Source organism: Brassica oleracea, chromosome C9 (assembly GCF_000695525.1).
Source record: "Brassica oleracea var. oleracea cultivar TO1000 chromosome C9, BOL, whole genome shotgun sequence".
NCBI lineage: Eukaryota > Viridiplantae > Streptophyta > Magnoliopsida > Brassicales > Brassicaceae > Brassica > Brassica oleracea.
In genome coordinates, this window is record NC_027756.1 from 25,605,950 (window position 1) to 25,612,270 (window position 6,321).

The 6,321-nt window shown below is 33.3% G+C and overlaps 1 long non-coding RNA gene across 1 annotated transcript; it reads right to left on the reverse strand.

Moving 5' to 3' along the window:
• Positions 1-1,496: 1,496 nt before the first annotated feature.
• Positions 1,497-3,824, reverse strand: LOC106315387. Its single transcript, XR_001264586.1, has 3 exons — positions 3,715-3,824; positions 2,690-3,451; positions 1,497-1,540 (listed from the first exon to the last, which is right to left on the reverse strand). It is a non-coding gene; the product is annotated as an uncharacterized LOC106315387 (long non-coding RNA).
• Positions 3,825-6,321: the final 2,497 nt, after the last annotated feature.

Genomic DNA, 6,321 nt, shown 5'->3' on the forward strand with positions numbered 1-6,321 from the left:
AGAACATTAATAGCAGTGATTGAATCCAGTCGAGTTCCGTAATGTTGAGAATAAATCCAGTTGATTTGACACGTTGCCAGCTTCCAGCGGAGTTTGGTCAGAAATAGTCAACCTCGGTAAGCCACCCGACTCCATTATCGACCCAAAAATATGGATTGCTTGCCCATTAAATAAACAGTCCACTGAGCCACCTATATCAATAACAAATAAATTTATTAGACTTCCCTGGATAACAAAAATATACTGGCCTAAATATAAAACACATAATAATTGAAACATCAGACCCGTGAACAACGTTAACATTCACGAATTTCGTTGCCGACGTGGAGAGCTGAGAGAAGAGTAAGATGACGAAAGCATGGCCCAATAATGAAACACAAAGCCCAGTCAATTCATGTTTCGAAACACAAAACGAAAAAGAAGGAGAAGAACCGAGAGTTCAAAACAAAAGGGAAAAGAAGAGGCGGTGTCTGCTCGACACGTGGCGGAAAAAAAAGGATAGGAGAGGTGAGGTGTCAGCATGTGGAGCATTTCTCTTCTACTTTATTAAATGAAAGAGGTTATTATGATTGGGTGGAATGAAAAGGATGAAGTTTATGGTATCAAGATTCATCTATTTATACCATCAGATTCACCAACTGAAAGCAAAGTGAGATTCATTGAATGAGAAATGGTGGAAGTAGTGGGAAAATGGAATTAGGAAGAACATTAATGGCAGTGATTGAATCCAGTCGAGCTCCGTAATGTTGAGAATAAATCCAGTTGATTCGACACGTTGGCAGCTTCCAGCGGAGTTTGGTCAGAAATAGTCAACCTCCGGTAAGCCACCAGACTCCATTATCGACCCAAAAATATGGATTGTTTGCCCATTAAATAAACAGTCCACTGAGCCACCTATATCAATAACAAATAAATTTATTGGGCTTTCCTGGATAACAAAAATATACTGGCCTAAATATAAAACATATAATAATTGAAACATCAGACCCGTGAACAACGTTAACATTCATGAATTTCGTTGCCGACGTGGAGAGCTGAGAGAAGAGTAAGATGACGAAAGCATGGCCCAATAATGAAACACAAAGCCCAGTCGATTCACGTTTCGAAACACAAAACAAAAAAGAAGGATAAGAACCGAGAGTTCAAAACAAAAGGGAAAAGAAGAGGCGGTGTCTGCTCAACACGTGGCGAAAAAAGGGATAGGAGAGGTGAGGTGTCAGCATGTGGAACATTTCTCTTCTTCTTTATTTATAAAGATATCCTCATCCACTGTGGCATTACAAAGTTTGTGTATGATTAATACAATAAATTATATGTTAATTATTTAAGTTAATTAGTATTTAGGAAAATACCTAGTATTTCACACTTTTCCGAAGCATCGTCATCGGTAAGTGGGTCAGTAACCGAAAATGTTGGGCTCCTGAACCGGATTCCAATTCCAAGTTCAGAAATTATTTTTTACTATGAACAACCTTTGTCATTTTCTCCTTACTATTGTCAGCTACCATGTTGGTTACTCTTTCGTCTTCCATATTTCCAACTAACACATAAAGTAGCGGTTAAACATTAAGTCCATTTTAACAGTACTGAGATCATTTCCAAAAGGAAATTTTATTTTGAAGTTTCTAAAACTCTATATTTAAAGTTTAAAGGTGATTTTCTCCAAAATCAAAACTTCAAATTTAACTTCGAAACTATTAATTGTATTTTATAACATGGTCCTTATATTTGTCATAACTAATTTGAATTTATAAAACTTTTATAAATAACTAGCACATATATAAATATATTACAACAATATTAATTAATAAAATTTAAATAAAAATAAAAATAACTTAATTAATATTAAACTTCAAACAAAATACTATATTATTCCATAAAATGATTCTTTATTAGGGAATTTTGAAGTAAATATTCTCCATATTTACACGTATTAATATCACCTGATTTCAACAAATTTTAGCCTGTAATCTACAAAGTAAAAATGGCTCTCCTCATTTTTACTTTGTAGATTACGAGCTAAAATTCGTTGAAATCAGGTGATATTAATACGTTTAAATACATTAGATCAGAACAAGAAAGTAAAAGAGAAACATAAAATATTGCTAAAAGACTAATTTCATTTCGATGATATTAATACTCGTGAATATACTCGATATGAACAATAAAGAATTGTACGAAAAAACATCAAAACAACAACAACAACCATCTTCAGTTACAAAAAAAAAAGTTAAATAATATTTGAAAATTTTGAAGGTTCTGGATCAAACTTATATGACTATTAGTGTTGTTATAATATTTAAATTTGTGTAATAGTTATGCCTTCATGTAATTTTTGTAAAAAATAAAATTTAAGTTTTTTTTTTTATATTATTGTTGTCTAAATCTTGTTTAAAATATTTTAATCTTATTTTAAAGTTTTATTTAATTTTATGTGTAAAACTTAAATTCTGTAAAAAAAATTTAAAATATTTATGAGATATAATTTTTTAAGGATTAAATTAATAAACGAAAAAGTATTTACGAATCATAAAGGTGATGTGTGATTGTATGGACCAAAATGCAAATAAAATTATGAAGCTTCAAATTTGAAATTTTGAGTAGTGAAACTTCAAATATAGAGTTTCACTCCTCAAAACTTCAAATTTGAAGTTATAGAGTGTCTTTTGCAGATGCTCTTGCAGCTTACCTTATCATAGTGAAGGTTAGACTAGGGTGATGGGAAACAATTTCATCACCCTCATCTAGGCAGATTATTCAATCCATATGTCGTAGAGGACCCAGCACTTCCCCTTCATTAGATGAGTCAATGAATGATTCAGTTCCCCCCCCCACAGTGTCATTCTCTGAATCTTTTCCTTTTCCTCTGCACTGCATATATTCATAAGAACTTCCTCGCTTGCGTGGATCCACCTGTGCTCCCTTATACTTGTAAGGAAACACATATTGTTAACATTCAACTTAGTTTGTTAGCTGGTACAAGCTAAAAAGGAAGGTATATTCACGTCTCCAAGGTATTAGTTTAGGTCACACCTCTTGTGCTATCCTCCTCATCATTCTTTCCTCTTTGTTTTGTAACGTTCGACATTGCTGTGACCAATAGACAGGAAAATCTTCATTTTGACGTAGTCAAGTCTTACAGCCATGAAAAGCTCCACATCCCCATCCTCTAGAATATCAACATGTGGTGTGGTATAATCTCCAGGATTTTCATCTAGTCTAGGACGTGTCGTACGTAAATGACACTGGCTTTATTGGGTCTACCCTATATTTTTCATGTGCCAATGACATCAAAGAAGCATGGCTCTCATTCTCCTTAACCACCACATCGTCCTTGACTTGTGTATGGTCCATAATGAACCTCTACGCGCCTGGCCTCAGGCATTCCCAAACTCCAACAACGAGTCTCATAAGCTGACCCATTCATTTAATTAATGTGTCTCCTTAACCCCTACAACATCAAATAATGTTCATTAGTTCACATACTTATGACCCAAAAACATCAAATATTGATTCTCTGCTCACCAAAGAATCAAATCCTCTTTCTTACCTCTTTTACGAGCGATAACGATCATTTTCACCTGAGTCCCTCTGTTATTAACTCTTAATTACATTTTACTCCACAAATTTCCTACCAATCGCTAATCTCTAATTTTACTTTATCAACCCTATTTTTGTTACTCATGTTAATACAGCTCATAGGTTTGAGCTTACCAAAAAGTCTTCATCCTATCTTGTGCCGAACCGTCCAAAACCTGGAGAAAACGAGTGGTCGAGAACCAACCTACGAAGCGCCACAATGACCTACAAGATCATTTCTGAAACCTTTCACCCTCCACATCACAGATCTCTGCATATTCCTTCTGTATATAGAAGGGTATTATAGTCAATGGCGGATGTAAAGTTATTTTTTATGGGGGCAAATCACATATAAACTTGAAAACATGGTTCAAATATGTAATCTAGTAGGGAAAAATAACTAAAACTTGGGGTATATTATGCAAATTTTAAAATTTTATGGTGGCACTTGCCACCTTCTTCCCTAACCTACATCCGCCAATTTATAGTCGATCCCAAATGAATAAAAATATTTAGTTGGCTTTTTTCTATTCCATGAATACAATCTTTATTTCGGATAATATTTCTGTTTTAATAAGATAAATATTAAAAAAGGAAACGATTCAAATATTTATGACTACTAGATTTGGCTTAGTTGCTCCGATTTACTTTGCTCCGTTTTGTTTCTGGGTATTTAGATAATATACATGGATTTAAGATTAGCAATGATTATATCTAGGGGAATGAAAAAAAAAATACACTTTTAACTTTTATTTGCTCCAACAGAACTTTTGATATTTTTTGTCATCTTGGACATATTTTACCAAAAATAGTAAACTAAGCTTTAAAAATATAGAAAAATATAAAACCATTGGAAATTCAAGTATGACTATTTATATGTTAATTTTTTTTAAATAGTGGAATCATATTTTATTTTATGTTCTAGCTACGGATAGAATATTTATTCTAGCCATCTACTTAGTTTAGAAATCGGATACTAAGTATTATACAAAGATTTATCATGGGTATATAACACAAACAAAACTTTCTTGTATATTCTATCTTAGTTAGAATTCGTTAGGTTATATTCTATCAAGATATCGTTAGTATACATGTAGCTTTATTACAACTTATAGCCACGACTCTATGATTTGATTTTTCTTGTTTATGTTTCATAACTTGTTCTGCTTTTTACCTTATGTTACGCCTTCGGAAGAATAAACTTTCCACCCTCTCTACATTGTTTTACACAACGTAGGATACATATTATAACCAAATCACGAAAAATATGGAAATTTCCATATTTCAGTTAATATATTTCCTAAATCTATACAAAATCAAGACAAAATCAACCCTAAATCTCGCACAATATCTTCTCGTCCACGTAAAAAATCATCAAAACTGTTTTTTCCTTCACTCGAACCCGAGTTATACAAGAGAAAACTTCACACACAAACAACTAGACCACACATGATTCACGCTACTTTGATATGCATACTAGATTATATACTATCAAGTATAATAAAAATCTTTAAACTAATCATTGATTAATCGACGATTAATTTCTGAGTTATTGTATATATTGAATTTTCATATAACAGGGTCAAAAGTGCACATTTGGAAGTTTAAGACAAAATCATAAGGATATTTCTGTAAATTTGGAAGATTGGGGCAAATATTAAAATAATAGAAAATTCGGGGACCAATGTTGAGTAATGAAAATACTGGCTGGTCTAGATTACGCAATTGAAAGTTCTGGAATTAATTCGAGGAGCAATATGTACAAACATAAAGTTATGGGACAAATCTGTAATTAGTCAACAAATTTGAGGACCTATCTTGCAAAATTACACAAACTGGCCATTGTTGCTCTTCGACAAGCTTTCCTTCGATCTGCGACGGTAAAGGCTGATTCCGACGTAACAGAGACAGTGGAGTGAAGTAGAGAGCATGGCGAGATTGAAGCCTTTGGAAATGAAACGGAGGAGTGACATCGCGAGTTGACGCCGTGGAGGAAGCTTGGTCGCAGCGATTGGAACAGAGCATGACCACGAAGTCGACATAGAGCAGAGCACGGTGGTGAGGAGCTAAAGAAAACGATTAGAGGTCGGGATGAGCCATACCTCTTTCCTGGATTTCATTTTTTTTCCTTCTGTTTTTGCTCTCTTTTTTCAAAACAAATCAATTACAAAATATTAATATTAATTAGGTTTATTGAAGGGTATAATGGTATTAAAAGAAATATGAATCCTATTAATAACCTAAATAATCTTCTACAAGTTTTATTGGAACAAATCTAAGTTGAGAGTGTTTTTTTTCTTTCTTTTTTTCCAATTTTACCTTATATTTATTAGCTATGTTGTTTTTCTTTCACAACATAGCCATGATTATATTTACTAGCTATGTAAGTAATATACTTAAACATTTTATAAGATCGTTAGTTTTGCAAAACTGATGAAGTGGGTGCCAATACCCGACGTCTTTTTGGGCGAAAAAATAGTGTAAGTGGAAGCGAAATGATACCCGACGTCTTAACATCTATCTATAACAATAAACTTGACTTGCTTCTCTCCTCCTGCGTCCACATCATCAAGAAAGGAGGGGACAAATCATGCCACGTGTCTTTGATTTTTTAACTATCTCAAAATGCTTTCTCGATGAACATTGTTTACCTGATTTATGCAATGGGCTTTTATACTCTCTAAAGTTGGCCCATAAGTTATTAGGGTACCTTTCTTGTCGACGATAGAATAGTAGAAAAAA